This window comes from Schistocerca piceifrons, chromosome 7 (assembly GCF_021461385.2).
Source record: "Schistocerca piceifrons isolate TAMUIC-IGC-003096 chromosome 7, iqSchPice1.1, whole genome shotgun sequence".
Classification (NCBI taxonomy): domain Eukaryota; kingdom Metazoa; phylum Arthropoda; class Insecta; order Orthoptera; family Acrididae; genus Schistocerca; species Schistocerca piceifrons.
In genome coordinates this window covers 240829773-240847190 of record NC_060144.1, presented here as the reverse complement: position 1 = coordinate 240847190, position 17418 = coordinate 240829773, and positions in this window count along the sequence as shown.

The following is a 17418-nucleotide window of genomic DNA, read 5'->3' as shown; positions in this document are numbered from 1 at the left end:
GGTGGCCCCTTGGTTCATTTGGGACATCAGTTCCTCAACAGCTGCACGTCTATTCGCCCGGACACATCTCCGCAGCCATCGCGCACATGGTGCATCACAGTTGTGACAACTGCGGCGGCCGCGAACAGTTAAAAGACGTAACCGTCTCGGATATGGTTCCATCTTGGCACCAAACCCAGCTGTCATATCATTTAGGAAATCGCTCCGTTTCAGCATTACAACAACGGCTCCATTATTTCCACATCTCCCCGACAAGCTTCATACACCCTCCAATGCTAGCGCTGCTATCTGGCGTGTGTGAGTGGTTATTAGACCACTACATGTGGTGAGAAGCGAATTTATCACTGTGAAAGGGGCGGGGAGTAGGTTAAAAGCGGAAGAAACCAATCGCAGATTGAAAAGCACTGCCAATAGACCAGATATCACAATGGTCGAGGAGCTCTTCATAAGCCACACATTTCTGAAATTAGTGTAAAGTGAATCTTGAGGTGATGTGAAGAACGACGTCAACGGACAGTAGATGACCGGAATCGAGTCATTTAGAGTCATGAATAACCTTTCGCTGTGGAAGCGTTGGGGTTTGGCGAATTGCTGGAGAATGTGACTTTCCATCATGTTTGGTGCCAGCAGTGTTGAATGAAGGGGGTGGTGTTAACGTATGGAGGCGTTTTTACCGCTTAGGCATTGTCCGTTTATTGCGCTTAAGAAAACGCTTAGTGTACCGCGTACAGCAGAGGAAGATGACTGCTCGTGTCAGCAGGACATCGCACCCTTTTATAAAACAGGCTCTGAAAATCAATGGTTTGTGGATACTAACATTCCTGAAATGGACTGCCCTATTTCGAGCTCTGAACAGAACCCAATGGAACATCTTTGGGAAAAGTCAGAACTATACCTTTGCTTCCGATCCCAACATTCATCATCACAGTCTTCTCTGGATTCGGCTCTTGAGGAAAAATGGGCTGCCATTGTCTGACAGACCATCACATAAGTTACTGAAAGTGTCCCCAGCAGAGCTGCAGCTGTGTAAAAGCAAAGTGTGAACTCACTGAGCAATACTGTCAATTGATATCATGCAGGTTTTCTGCGAGTACTCTGTGTCACTGGTAATCTAACTTCGAAGCAGAAGTCTGGCAGAGTGGCCTGGTGCACACATTAAGTATGGAAACTAGGAACAACGAAGGAAACACATGATCCGCTGCAGTGCCTTGAGTAGCGGCTGGAGTGTGTATCGAAGTTGTGAACTCGACCACTGAGCACGTAGGGCAGTCATGAGCTGTGCCCACCAAATGCAGGCTTTTTGTTTGTCTGCCACTTCTCGATGTTTTTCACGGAAGACGGGGTCCGCATGAGATGCTGTATAGCAACAGTCATCGGTGTCAGGTTGTCGGCCTTTCGTTACCTCCATGTCGTATACCGAATACGGCGCCCAGATGACCTCTATGGACTTACCAGCAACAGATGTAAACTTTCAGCATGCCATTTTCTCCCTGTTCAGTGTCTGGATTACGGTCTTCTGTGGACACTAGCATGATGCTCAGTAGAGGCCGCTAATCGTCGATCAGATGCGTGATGATGATGATGATTTTTGGTTTGTGGGACGCTCAACTACGCGGTTATCATTGCCCATGCAAAGGCCCAGTTTTAACACAGTTCAATTTCTTTTACACATTCCAATCTAGCTACGTTCACGAATGACGATGATGAAATGATGAGGACAACACAAAAACCCAATCCCCGGGCAGAGAAAATCCACAACACGGCCGGGAATCGAAATCGGGACGCCGTGATCCAGAGGCAGCAACTCTAGTGAGTAGACTACGAGCTGCCAACTCAGATGCGTGAGTGACATTGTTCTTATGTATGTAGAATGATGTGGCGAGTGAAAATTTGTACCAAGAGCGGGAATCGAATCCGAGTATCCTGCGCGCTCGGTAGGTGCTTTAGCCACTAAGCCACATTGGCACAGCAGTTCATACAAGTGCGCGGATTACCCTGTCACGACTCCCAACTCGATCGAAATTGTATCATTTGATTTGCATAAGTACCTGCACCTAGGTTTCAGGCCGAATCCACCATTTACGTTTGATGCTGAGGTGCTATTGAAGAACAGCAGATCCTGGGCAATTCTGTTCGTGTGTAAGGGGGAACTTAAAGTAGACTGGGGCGGCAGTGAGAATTTTGATCTAGAAGGTAGGTGAGCCAGTGTAATCCGTGCAGTTGTATTAACTGTTGTGCCAAGCTGGCTCAGTGCGTAACGCACCTGCCTTTTGAGCAGGATACCTGGGTTGCATTTATGTCTTTGATGAATTTTCACTCGCCACTTCTGTCTATAAACATAAAATCGTATCTGTATGAGACCACTACAGTCTCTGATATTTTGTCAGTTCGTTCGACAATTTTCTGTTGGTTACCATCCTTCCTGTGGTTTCGTGTTGCCTTTTTGGTGCTTCGGCTGTCTCGTGTGACTCATGGAGTTATATTGCCGTTACCTACCCCATGTTAGTTAGTGTCTCGTTAAACTTTATAGTCAGTTGTTTGGTCGCTCGTGTAAGTCAGCTGTCTTCTCTATCGTATCAAGTTTAGTTCTCGTTTGCTCCTGTTTGTTGAACTTAGTGTGGGTTGTGGTGTGTTTGTCTGTCATCACTTGGTTAAATGTTTCTAAGAACTAACACGCTTTATTCAGGCATAAAGATTTCCACGTGACTCAAGTTAGTTGGTTTACATTTCCTACATGTTGCTGTATAGAGTTTCCTGCGAGTAAGTTAACTCTAAAGCGCCAGAGTATGCATGAATTTCGATGTACCGTAAGTTGACAGATGTACCTGCCATGTATGTTCTTGCGTAAAGTTATACGTGAATTTTCACTGTAAAGAATTAGCTGAAACCTTTGTCTTATTGTTTAATATTGGGCAACAGCACTCAGTTGTATACATGAGTTTGTTTCTTTTTCTTCATGTAATGTGGATGAGAACTTATAGTCATAATTTTTTATAGCAATTACAATTTTAAAGATTTGTTGTTTTACACCAAAATGTAAGAAATATATCTAGAGATCTCTGTTGTGATCAGTCAGCCTGAATTCCCTCTTGACGTATAAAGTTAAGTTTTGTTTTCTATTAATAAATGATGAAGTTAAATTTGACCAGTAAAACGACTAGCATTGTGTACTGCAACGCTCCCACAACTTCCGCCGTTTTAGACACCATACGAAAGTCTTCACTAACAGATGTTCAGATAATTTTGAACAGATAGTATAAATTCAGTCCAGAGATGTGGAAGTCATATCGCTGCCACTCAAGTTACAATATATATAGCTCGCACGCGGCGTCTGAATTCATTCGACGCGTCTGAAATATATCTGGGAATAAGGAAGTGGAGACCATGAATTCTGTTGACTCGACTCAAGTCGGATACGAATTAAATGCGCTAAATATACGCTGATGACCTTGTTGTTTTGAGCCATCATCCACAAATCATCTTCATCTGATGTCATGCGAGTAAAGAATGTCAGGGTAAAGAATTGGAGGAAAAGGAAATCTTGAGAGTCGAACGTAGTCGAGCACGGACTATTTACAGGTAACGAAACGCTTCAGGCGGAAAGGAAATGTTACCAGGAGTCTCGGGCATGTTCTGTATTCAGTAACGAATACTAACAGTATCCAACAACACTAAATGTGGCGCAGCTGAGAATATTTCGAGAATAATTTTTATCCGCGTGCTGCACAAAGAGCGGAGATAGAAAGGACGGGAGCACTGAGGCGGGCGTTCCCATCCAGTGCTGAGCGGCTTCGCGAGGGTCTGTCTTCGCCGCTACGGCCTTGGCTGATGCATCTGGCGCTGATCTGCTGTTTTTGTTTCGCTGAGATGCCACCGGTCCCGTCGCGGCGCCACCGGTCCCAGACACACGGTGCACAGAACACAGGCCGGACCCCCGGGGCGGACACGTGCTGCAAAGAAACGTCACGTCCGCGCAGGCTTCCCATCTGCCCCGTCCCACCCTGCCCTGTCCTGCCCTGTCCTCTGCGCCTCCAGACACACAAAGGGGAAGTACGGCCCACGGAGGAACCCGCCACGTGGCACCAACGTTCCTTTATCAAGCGCTGATGCCCCTTGTCATCCTATTTTTTCTTTTGGGGCTGTCAAATTTTAGTTCAGTAGATATTAACGTCCGCAATGAAAGAAGACATACTTCAAAGTACGCACGTACAAATTTAATTGTAACCAACCAGCGGAAACTAAAATGCAGTAGAAAAAATGGAATTCGGAATGAAACAGCTAAGACCGGGCACGACAAATGCACTGCACTAAACACACTTATTCGAAACCCCGCAGTTGCCTCCGATTGCGTCACCGAAGTTTGATATCTGGATCAGAGGTATATATGATATTTCTCTATAATGATGCAAAAACCTGGCGCCGTGCGACGTAATACTCGCCCTCGCCGATGCTTCGAACAGGAGTACGTTGACACATGAGATAAAAAAGGTTACAGCTTAGAAGTACATGTGAGGTGTCACTTGGGTTAATGATGTTATGTGGGCGCCAGATTTCACCACAATTCTGCCCAGCGCCATCGTGGACGCGTGACTCGAATGAAAAGTAGTCATAACACCTCTGACCCCCATTTCGTACCTGCTTGTAACGTCTCAGCGATGGAGGTGATAACTGTGAATCCCAGCAGCGAAATCGCACCTTTCTCTTCTGGCTGCCCGAGGGGAAACATTTTAGGCACCCTCCCGCTCAGAATAGACACAATGAGCCCTCAGAATGTAACTTGAAGGGCGTCAGTGAAACTCCACCTTCCATCTAAGCGTTGAGTCCCATACATTTCGCGGTTGAAAACGACAAGTGTGTCGGAGGGGTTGCCTCTTCTCAGCCACTAGCTCATCCGTAACTCACCATTCAGCTGAATGGGTGTTAAAGTCTCTGACAGCAAAATTTTTATTGTGCTCAACAAAGGTGCATCGTTGCCACAGAGGTTGCTGCCAAACTGTGAGGAGGGGAGGGGAGGAAGGGTCTTAAAGCGACTCTTTGCTGTTTTATTCAAGGACATGTCAATGTTCCACTCCTCAGTCACAGGACGGCACGAAACAGGAGGGTTGCAAAAGCATAAACACCATTTACTGCTTCGGATCACGTTGAAATTTCGTGGAATGGTATGAAAAAGTACCTAATTGTCCCGCCCTGTATACTAGAGGGACAGTTGCTCTCATACATTAGTCCTAAGGGGTAAGGCAAGAGGAATAAGGTATCATGAGCGTGAACTTCATCTTGTGTTTCATGGACTAGACGCCAACGATTCCCAAATGTTAGCTTAAAGATCCTGTTAACTCGTATGAGAACTGGGAATGGCATTCGTTGTAGGTACCACACGGATTGCTGTATGTGCAGTGGGAAAGCTTCAAAAACTGCGGTAAAACAGCGTCCAGTCACAATGATGTTCAACCCCTACGTGCAGTAATTACATAAAGACGGCAGGTGGCAGCATTAGCAGTGGAGGGTATATAAAGCGTGTTGTGAAGACGTGGAAAATAGTGTAGTCGTTGTTGCAAGGCGAGAAAAGAGCGACTTACCTAACGTCGAATAGGACATCGTCATTGACTTTCAGCCACGGGTGGAACCATTTCCGAAACGGTCAAGTTTGTAAGATGTCTGCGTGACGCATTGTTAACTACACCGTGCACGGCGAAATGGCACCAAGGCAAACGAACTGTGGTGCACCACGAGCCGTAATGATAGGAGTGAACAGCTGTGGGGCTGTGTCCAAGCAAACAGAAGTGAAAGTTTTGACTAACTGACCAGCCACACGAACCTTAAGGCTACCAACAATGTCCCCTCAAAATCATTCAGCGAACGTTGCTGTGCGTGGATCACCGCAGACATCTCTGGTTCACGCACCCATGATGATTGCCGTTCATCGACGAAGGCTGGAATTTTCCCGTCAATACCGCAACTGGAGTCCACTGAGTGGCGACAGGTGGCTTTTTCAGACGAGTCACGTTTTATTCTCCATCGGACAAAATGACCATTGTCGTAGTTGACGTGAACGTCTGAAAGCAAACACCTTGCAACAATTGTCCGAAGGGTCAAGACCAGGGGCATTCCCTGATCTTGTCATTCTGAACAGTAGATCAGCGCAAGGACTCATCTATCCTTGGGGTCCATGTCCAGACCTACATGCAGCTTGTTTTTTCTCGACGGCATCTACCAGTGGAATAATGCAATACGTCGCGCAAATCGCAGTTTATGAGCGTGGTTCGAAGAGCAGCAGGATTAGTTTACTGTACACATCTGACCACCAAACATCTCGAATTTAAAGTCGATCGAGAATCTGTGGGACCACATAGACAGGCTTGTTCACGCCATGGATCCTCACAAGGGAAACGTCGCGCAGCTGACCATGGAATTGGAGTGGCCATGGCTCCATGACCATTTAGAGTAGTATCAATAAAGCTATGACCAATAATGCGCTTGCTGAGAAGCTCGCTCTACGTGTTGAGAGTCAAACGTCGTTTAATACTCACTTCCCTCAGCTAGCCTTTTAAAGTGTCCAGTAACGCAGAATACGAAGATTCTTTTTCACTGATTCGTAAATGACGCTGCGTCTACGGTTTATTCTTGCATAGCAATGGTCCGTCACTTGTTGTCTTTCGTAGACACCATTCTGTATACCATACCCGACTTGGCCGGTCATTACTCCGTAGCCATCAATGAAATACAGTGTGGTTTAGTGGACCATTGGAGATGTTAGAGGCTGCCAGAGTCTTTTTCAAATCAGAAATATTTTTGTGCTGCCATGTGAATCTGATTTTTATCATCTCTGAAGTGTCCTCGGTATATTCATCGTGAAGATATGGAGTAGTAATATTTTACTGTGACCAAGTATGAGGTGCACTTGTTGAGGGGTGGTAGGAAGTGGTGAGGGCGGTGCTGTGATGCTGGAAGTGGTTAGGAACCTGTGATACAGCATTGCTCATCGGTTGATGCCAAAGGCCTCTGGCATGGAGAGCTTTGGAAGTAGGGTACTGGCGGTGTGTCTCGCTGTGGCGGGCCCAGTGATGGTGCTCAGCAATGTGCATCCTAGTCTGCAAACTTAGGCAAAATGCTACAGGTAAAAGTGCCACTTACAGCTGCCAGAATATCGTGGTGACCATCAGGATCCTGAAGAAGAGCTAACCCAAGAGGGGTGACGATGGCAGGTACGGATCATCAGGGTAAAAGGAAAATTTCGCCAAGTGGGCGATTATGATAGGTGCTGGATTGTTCTCCCGGATATAGACCTGCAGGCGTCTGCACAGCCCCTGCACAAACCACTGCTGTTCAAGGCAGAAGCCCAGCTGCAGCTGAAGAAAGCCTGAAAACGGCTCATCCGTTGGACACCCTAAGTTCCCAAGTGGTAGACATTCTATTGGGAGCTGGTCTGACGGAGATGGCGGCCCAGACCGCCATCGGTTTCTTGTTGTCCTGTAACCTGGCGGCGACCAGGGTGACCCTCATGTTATGATAGGTGCTGCCTGACTCCTCTTCTCTCTGCTAAAATCAACGGTTATTTATATTTGTTTATGGCACTTTTGTTATGATGCCGCAATGCCTCTAATCACATACGAATCATCATTTTGTGACACAGTGAGGCTAACCCATGGCAGGTCCCAGAGAGGCGCTGGCGCGTCGTCAGTATTGTCAGGCGCGACCTGGGCCCTCGTGTTGGGTAGACAGGCTTGTTGATGAAATCGGTATACCAATGACCCAGCGCCCATCGGCGGCCCATGGCTTTCAAGACAACCATAGCAGACCTGCTGTCGATATGTCATACAGCACAACACAAGTCACTGCAGCTAGTGCCCACTTTAAGTACTCTTTGGCCAATTAAAGATGTACAGCTTTACGTATCATCGTAATTGGTGGCCCTTTATGAGGTACGTCTATATGCCTGTCCATTATGCACATTCCCTTCGCAATGTTCTTTCGAAAATTAGTTTGGATGGACTTGGATTTGTTGTGTCTAGGAATTCTGCCTAGTCGGTTCGCTAGATAAACAACCAAACAAGTCGTATTAGTAAGTTTTATTATAATAAGACAATTAGAAATATTTAACTTTGGCAGTTACACAGATGTGACGCAAGCAGAGGTCGACATACGAAATGACCCGTATAATCAGTCTTTGCAGTGACTACTAATCTCGAACTGACAAAAGTCTTTCCTGAACTGCTATCGAAGTGCCTAACGTTGACGCTGCTACCCAAGTCGTTAACCTTGAAGCTGCTACTGAAGTCGCTAATCTTGAAGCTGCTATTGCAATGCCTAACATTGAAGCTGCTATCCAAGTGTGCCGTGACCAATCGCGTGCGGCGCTTATGTCCTCTTCACGTAGTGGCCGCTGCTGTCGCATTGTCGTCCTGGAAGAGTAGTCGCTCAGCGTGCGATCGGTTGACTTCTTCTCACGGCCTTCCCTGTCGTTCCCGACTGGCGTGCCGGCGCTGACTTAACGCCGTAACAGGATTCGCTGATAGTAGGACTGCAGCTGAAAATGAAATGCACTGCGAGACAACAAAGTGAAGCACCCAGAAGGAAAGAACGAAAATAAACTTCGAAGCTTGAAAGAATATGAGATCTTTCAGTGATTACAAAGACGAGTTAAATTTAAACTCAGCAGTACGAGGGCAATTAAATGTATGACGCTTTGCATCCCTTCTGCATTAGATGAATGGAACGATTCGAGTGGAAATTGAGTTAAAAGCCATTTAACCTCTCCTGTTGTAAATAGCCCTCGAGTTCCTGGATACTGGGACAGAGTTAACGTCCGAGCTGGGCAAACGCATGTTCTGTGGGGGACAGAGCTGGGAGTATTACTGGCTCAGCACCACGCAGAGAATTATAGAAGCCGGCCGCTATGACCGAGCGGGACTAGGCGCTTCAGTCCCGAGCCGCGCTACTGCTACGGTCACAGGTTCGAATCGTGCCTCGAGTGTGGGTGGGTGTGATGTCCTTAGGTTAGTTAGGTTTAAGTAGTTCTAAGTTCTAGGGGACTGATGACAGCAGATGTTAAATCCCATAAGTGCTTAGAGCCATTTAAACCATTTGAAGAATTGTAGACGAGCATAGTTCTTTGAAAAATGTCACCATGAAACTTTAGAGTGAGAGAGAACTTATGAAGGCGCGGGGCGCCCGTGTCGCATCGTTTTCCGCCAGCGTTTCTCCTAGTAGCCAACATCCTTTACCTGAAGTCGTACCTGACGGTTCCTCACACCATGATATCAGCAGCAACTGTTGTGCTTCTAATGTGCTTTGGAAGAGTGGGACCTCTCTGTCGTCGACAATCTCCATTCGGGCAGGGCAGAACCACGACTCATCGCTGAACGTAATACGATGCCATTCACCAATAGTCCTTGCTTCGAGGCCACGACATAACTCCAAACGCAACCATTTTTGGTGTCCAGTTAACGACAGCCTTTGCGTGGCACGGTAATTTCATAGTTCAGGTACTCCTAGTCTCCTACCAATGGTGTGGAATATCACAGAATGTTTGCAGAGATTACATTACTTGTTCTCAGATGGCAGACGCAGATATGAGGGGGTGCAATGTCCTTTGTGCAGAGTACAGCGATCCTCATCTGCTTCGGTCAGACGTGGTCGACTAGGAACTAGATGACAAGTTTGCCTGCCCCCACGTTGAAGTACGATGCAACATATGGCACTGTCACAAACGAATGCCCCACAAACCTGGATATTGCACGATTCGACCTACACACCAAATGGATCCCTACAGTGAGGGCCTGTTTCAAACTCTGTCACGTGCTGGTAATGTTCACAGGAGCACACATTTCTATGTCATTCATATCGATGACTCAACATCTGACGACGTTTACTACCAAAATATATCTTAATAAGCCTGCTAACAACATAAAACACGAACAACACTTTCTTTCACAGAGAACTGCAAACCCCGGTAATTGAACTACCAGAAGATTATGTGTGCATGTACGAAATCACGTTGACAACTTACCATTTCTTCTGGGGGTTTCACATTTTCCAGGCAGTGTACAATGAACAGGTTTAGGCGTCAGTCACTTGCTTACTCTACCCATGTTAGTTGTGTTTGCTCATTACTGTACAAAAGGTGTTACGCTGTTACTTTATCAAAGACTAATATTTCTTGTACTTCTTCCTTTTTTCCTCATTACGCTGAGAGGTTGCGCTCTGTAGTAGTTACATAATTAGACCTTAAAACGACCGTTAGTGTAGGTTGAAACTCTTTATCTTAGTGAAAATTAGTCTTTTGTGGAACAGTGTAGCAAGTCGTACATAGTGAAGAGCACATAAAATAATCAACTTTGTGACTCAACTTCTTGGTACTCATTTACCTCACAAACCTTACGTAAACATATTTCCAACAGACCTGCTTCAGTAAAACCTATCTGTGCCCTGTACTGACACCAAGAGTGTAGCTATGTAATTTCCACCTGGAAATGGTGTGAAATGCCTCGTCGAAAAATTTACTAGTTACCTACGCGGGAAACTTTTCTTTACACAGTTCTGTCAAGTTAGTAAGACAGTCACTTGTATTCTATTGGTAAAAAATTAAAAAAAAACTGTTACAACTTTCATATTTGTAAGGTAGAAGTGCACTACTTCGGAAACAGTTTGTTTGAAGAAGATTTTATGATTTTGTAAATACAATTCGTGAGTCACTTTCACCGAAATACTCATTTATAATAAACTAACATTCAGATAACTGCACTCAGAGGAAGACAAAAGTCAATTCACTCATTTTAAAGTTGTTTTCCCTCTGGTCCCGTAAACATTGGAAATCTATTGCGAAAACCAATCCCTCAGGACGTAATACATTATTCGCAAGGTCGCTAAAATGATTACCGCAGCAGTTGATATCCATTTTCGAGTTCGACCATAGCCTTCGCACACTCTGGCAAATCCCGTAGTATTCCCCTTGCCCTTGTTCCTTTCTTCCACTGGTGTAGCAGCACGGAAAGAAGGGAAGAAGTAGGATTGAATTTCAGCGGCAGAACACTGTTCTCAAGGGGTAAACACATTTGTCGACGAAAATTTTTCCGGTAGGGGAACAACAGCCGCATAAAACATATCTCTTGCTACTGAGGAATGGATACGACATTTCTCGGAGAGGACGTGAATACAGATCGTAAGAGACATGTACTCAGTCGAATACAAGAACGCAATTCTGTGAGACCCCTCCCCCCCCCCCCCCCACAACCCCACCTGAGTTCATCACCGCTTGTAGATGAAAGAAAAGCTTTTGACAGTGAAATATGGCACAAGCAATTGTACAACTAAATGCAGTAGATTTCAGTTACCTAACATGGTATTGTATAACGGCTCTCATATTAAGCTTCATATATGAGTTCAGTGTCCTTTGAGCGAAATTTCATTTGTAAATCATTGAGCTCTACGAAATAACAAAACAGGAATTGATACCACAGTACCCGCTTATCAAGAAAGGTAGAGACGTAAATATACTACACGATCTCATTCACTAATACCCTTTGAAGGTTATTGCAACTAGAAACATATAAAATTGTTTTATACATAAGCACTCTGCATCCGATTATTATGATCAGTCTTACAGGTTAACACGAGAGCATTAATTCACTAAATCTTGGTCGTTAGTGGATTACTAAAATATAAAACACAAAACGTATAATAAATTATAAAACTGATGACAATAAAGCTTAAAATGTCTGAAGATATCCTACATTGGATGGGCTAGTTGACTAAAGGCATTACATTATGCCTATGCAGTGGGTGCCCCACAATCTGTAAAAGAAATAGCATATCATCAAATGAAGTTGGAGACTGAAAAACATTATACGTTGTCAGTGTTCAAACTGCCGATGAATAATTTTCAATATCAGAAACCTTTAGACGTTTCATAGTAACCGAAACTAATGTGTGAAGCAAAAATGCTGGGTACTACAATAGCATGAAGGCGGGATGCAACGAACTTCAAAATAGCATGAATTTTCAAGGGATGAGCCTATAGCTGCAGCCGCTAAAGAAGTTGGAAGGGATGTCAACTACAGTGTATATTAATATAGACAGATCATACGGCAGTTCTCATTTAGCAACCGCATTTGAGTGCTAGGATCTTTTATCGCGAGTTGTCGGAATCCGACAGCAGGTAGTGCTTAATCGATCCGTGATTTTGCTAATTTCATTGGTCAGGATCCAAGTAATGTCATGTATAACGCGGGATCGCAACAGCACTACGCGACTGTTACTAACGGGAACAATATATTGTTATCGCTCGGCTGTACAGCGTTGTACTGCCGCGTTTTGTGCAATAAGCCAAAATTTAGATTTGTATCTTGATTTATTTTTTTATTATTTTTCCTTTTATTTTTTTATTTCACTTTTAATTTTTTTTCTTGAGTCATTAGTCTTCTTACTGGTTTGATGCAGCCTGCCACGAATTCCTCTCCTGTGCCAAACTTCTCATCTCACAGTAGCAATGGCAGCCTACGTCGACAGTTATTTGGTGTATGTGATCCAATCGCTGTCTTCCTCTAGAGATTTTCCCCTGTACAATTCCCTTTAATACCTTGGAGGGTATCTTAATATATGCCCTACCTATCATCCTCTCTCTTCTTCATGAGAGTGGTTTCCATATATACCTTTCCTTGCCTATTCTGCAGAGAACTTTCTCATTCCTTACCTTATTAATAGATCTAATTTCAAAGTTCTTCTGTAGTACTACTTCTAAAATAATTCGATTCCCCTCTGTTCCTCTTTCCGCACAATCCATATCTCACTACCATACAATGCTTTTCCCCAACCGCACATTCTCAGAAATTTCTTCCTCAAATTAGGGCCTATGCTTGAAACTAGCAGATATTTCTCGGCCAGGAATGCCGTTTCTGGCAGTGCAAGTCTTTTTTACATCCTCTTTGTTTCGTCCTTCATGAATTATTTTGCTGTCTACGTAGCAGAACTCCTTCACTTCGTCTACTTCGTGATTCCCAAATCTCTTGGTGAAATCCGCGCTGTTCTCATTTCTGCCTCTTGCCATTAATTTCGTCTTTCTTCGATTTACCTTGAATCCGTATTCTGTACTCATTAGACTGTTTATTCCATTCAATAAATTCTGTCATCAAGGCATCTTGAAATTCATACATTTCACATCGAATTTTAATTCAACTCTTGATGCTTCCTTTTATTTCCCTCGTGGTTTCTGCCATGTGCAGCTTGAACAGTAGGGACGAAACACTACATCCCTGTCTTATTCCCTGTCTTATATGCTTTCTAATCCGAGCTCTTCGTTCTTGGTCCTCCACTCTTATCATTCCCTCTCAGTCCACGTACATATTGCAGGCTATATTACTCGCCTTTCCCTATATATTACCCCTTTCAAAAATATTGCATCGCTTTACATTGTCTAACGTTGTTCCCAAGTCGACATATTCAGTGAATATGTCATGATTTTTCGTCAGCCGCGCTGCCACAACTGCCTCTTTGCTGCCTTTAATATTCCGAAAGTCAAAATGATCGTAATCTAATAGATCCTCAGTTTTCTTTTTATTCTCCTTTGCATTTTTCTTGCCAGCAGCTTCGATGCATGAGCTGTTTAGCTGATTTTGCGATAATTCCCACATATGTTGGCTCTCGCTATTTTCAAAATTGCGTGGAAGACGTTTTTCCGAAAGAATGATGTGTATCGCCAGAATGATAAATTCTACACAATAACTTGGATTGTCATTTTGTTGTCACTTCCCATAACGATTTAGAAATTGCGGTGGAATGTTATCTATTCATTCTTAAGTCGTCGACAGCTCTTTTTAATTCTGACTCTTATACTGGATTCCCCATCTCTACCCTGTCCACTCCTGCTTGTTCTTTTATCACGTCATCAGGCTAGTCATGCCCTCACAGTGGGACTCCTATTGTACTCTTAATGTAGCTGCCCTTGCTTTTCATTTCATCGAAGGTTGTTTTTACTTTTGAGTATTCTGAGTGCGTCCTTCCGTCTGTTAGTTCTTTTTCGATTTCTTCATATTTTTCATGCAGCGATTTTGCCTTGATTCCCTGCATTCACAAGTATATTTAGTTCCTAAGCGAACTGTATTTCTGTATTCCTCAACTTCCCCAGACCTTTTTGTACTTCCTTCTTTCTTCAATCAATTGAAGTATTTCTTCCGTTAGTCATGGTTACTTGGCGTTAACCCCCTTTTACCTCTGTTTTTCGTTACAACTTCTGTGACTGCCTTTCATGAAGATGTCCAACCATCTTCAACTAATCTGCCAACTGAGATATTCCTTATTACAGTATCTATAGCCTTAGAAAACCTCAAACATATGTCTTCATTCTTTAGCACTTCAGTATCCGTCTTCTCTGCGTATTGATTCATCCACACAAACACCTTAAGCTTCAGCCTTCTCTTCATCACTATTAAGCAATGATCTGAGACTATACCTGCTCTTGAGTACGGCTTACAATCCACTGTAAGATTTAAGAATCTCTGCCCGAACATGATGCAGTGTAACTGAAATCTTCCCGTATAACTCGACCTTTCCCTTGTGTACCTCTTCCTCTTGTCATTCTTGAAGAGAATTCGTTTTTGGCATCTGAAGTTTATTGCAGAACCCAATTAAATTTTCCCTTCTCCCGTTTCCACTAGCAAGCCCATATTCTACCGTAACCCTTTATTCTACTCCTACATTTACAATTTCGTTTCAATCCCATATTATTATTTAATTTTCGCTTGCGATTGCGTTTCGAATTACCCGTTCAGTATCCTCATATGCTTTCACTACACAAAGGAAAAAATAAAAGCAAACAGAGCTACGCCGTCTGGGACACCACGTAATTTCAGCATTGCGACCATTTTTGGAGAGTACCTTGATGCTACAACAGAAGGAAGCGCGCTTATAGTGGTGCACGAACTAGAATTTGTGACGAAGTAGTTTCGTTACGACGTATGGAAAGGGGGTTCTACATTCATGTTCGCAATAGATACATCCGTGTTTGAAGCGCCCTGAGAGGTCGAACGGCGCCAGACTGAATTCGTCATTATCACGTAGACCGGGTTGGCGTTATGGTGGAAATTGCTACTGTGAGCGCAACACGAGAGTTCATGGTTCATGTAGCAGATAATTTGGGTGATATCACTTAGGTTTCTGACGTGTTAGACCAGTCGCTTTGCCATGTCTTCAAGATCTACGTTATGTCACCTCGCAATAAGGTAATGCAAGAACAAGGATTGTCCACCGTGCCGTGACCTCCGTCTATAAACATTGTCTTCGGCTGTTGGCCTAACCAGTCCGTCGCACAAATCTTTCATTGAAAACAGTTGGTCATGGCTTGCTGAGAGAGTGTGCCAGCCATTGATGAACTGTGACATAGAATTCAAGGAACATGGAATGACATACCTGTACCTCTCATGCTAGCTCACTTGAATTGTTTGACCAGGTTGGTCAAAGCCATCATTGCACAGGTAATTGGCAGCCCTGTTTACTACATTTCGCAAAATCCTTTCTAGTACTGAAATTGTAATAACTATTAGTGTATTTAATTTCCTACTATTTAAATATTATAGTGGGTTTGTGCCGGTTCTGGCCAAGATAACGTTCTTATCTTAAGCACACCATGCAATTCGGCCATGCAACCCGGGAGACCCTATCCCACAAACGCCTGTTGGGCAATTGCGTGATGAACGTTCGCAGTTTGGATTTAACCAGACACCTGTGAGACGTCCACCAATTACCAGAGCTAAACCTCCTGGGACGTGTGCAGTATGTTCAAGGTCATGATGTAAACAGATACATTGCCCACACCTGAAGAGCAAGTGTGTAACTTAAAAGTAGCTGAAAAATGAGGTTCATTCATTTGCTGTGAGATTTCTAAAGCCAAAGCCAAGTTTACCCTCCTCCCAAAGACTTACACCAGTCTGATGACTTGAAAAATGCACAAACCCTCCCTCCCACCTAGACTATTATGAATCACGTTCTCTGTTCCACTCCCAGCTATACCAAAAGGAATCCAAATTCCCTATCCTTTTTATTACTATTCCAATTGAGTGTGTTTCATCATAAGAGGTCTGTACATACTAGTGAAGAAATCAAGATCACTGGCCAATATCAGCCACTGACTCCAAACATAGTTAAATGAGCAAGTCAGTCTCGTTTTAAATTAAGTAATATCATTATTGAGTATCTGCTTACAATTACACATTGCGTGTAATTTCATGAATAAATATGATTTTTGTTTCTGTGTGTCAACAGTCCAATGGTCTCCTGATGCAGGATTAGCAAGAATGACGGATGAGAATCTATTGTATGTGACGCCACAGCAGCAGCAGTCCACAGTCGACCTTCCTGATTTATTGGTTATTCATATTTGGGTGTCCTGCACCGCCACAGCCGCAGCTGCGGCAGCAGCAACAGTTGCAACTGTAATAGATGCTTGAACTCGCTGAGGTAGAGTTAAGTAGTTCAGGGGTACTGTCCCGTAACAATACTTAAAGAGTGACTACCAGCAGATAGAAATGCATGAATGTAGGAATGGTACCTGATGTGACTTTCATGCAATAACTGATTGCAAAAGCTCTGTATGGTGATGCTAAAGTGCAGTATACACGGTACAAGTAGGACTACCTACGTTGTTTGATGGAGTATGCTGAGAGGATCATGATGACCAATTTTGATCCATCTCATACACCTGTTACTGTCCGTGTGTTCGGAAGGAAGAAGTCTGTAGCCAATATGTATCGAGAAGTAATGCTGAAAATAACTTCTGGAAACACATAGATTTACATAAAACATTCAAGTGCTATCAACTTGCACGAGCTATAAAGTGAGTCAGCTACAACAACAGAAAGGCAGACTGACTACCTGGCAGCTATATGTCAGAGCCAAATTCTATGACTTTGTAAGTTGTTTGCATGAGCACAGTGTAAATATGATTCAGTTACAACAACGTAAAAATTGCTGTGTTCGTCGAATTCCAAAATGTGCCACGTTCGTCATTGTAATTATAAATTATACAGAAATGGAATTTAGAGAAAGAATATCGGAGTATTTCGTTGTTCTTATATGGTTGAATGCAGCAAAAGTGAACATAAGGCATATACTTAGTATTCATTTGTGAAATACTGTAGAATATAATGACTGTAGTCATTTGATGGTGAACTGACACTGTGGGTATATTTGAATAATCAAAAAATATCTTCTGCAAAATGGTTTTTATTTTTTCCCTTCACATCATGTCATTGAGATATTTGTGTTGGCGCTAGTCACAGGCTACTGGAGATACAGAGGTATCCACTCACACATCAGAAGAAGAAGCATTTTCTGAAACTATTCCCACTGCAGTAAAAATTTGTTGCAATGTTACTGATATTCTCCCACTTTGGAAGAAGAACGTGATGAAAATACAAGACTGACCCATTA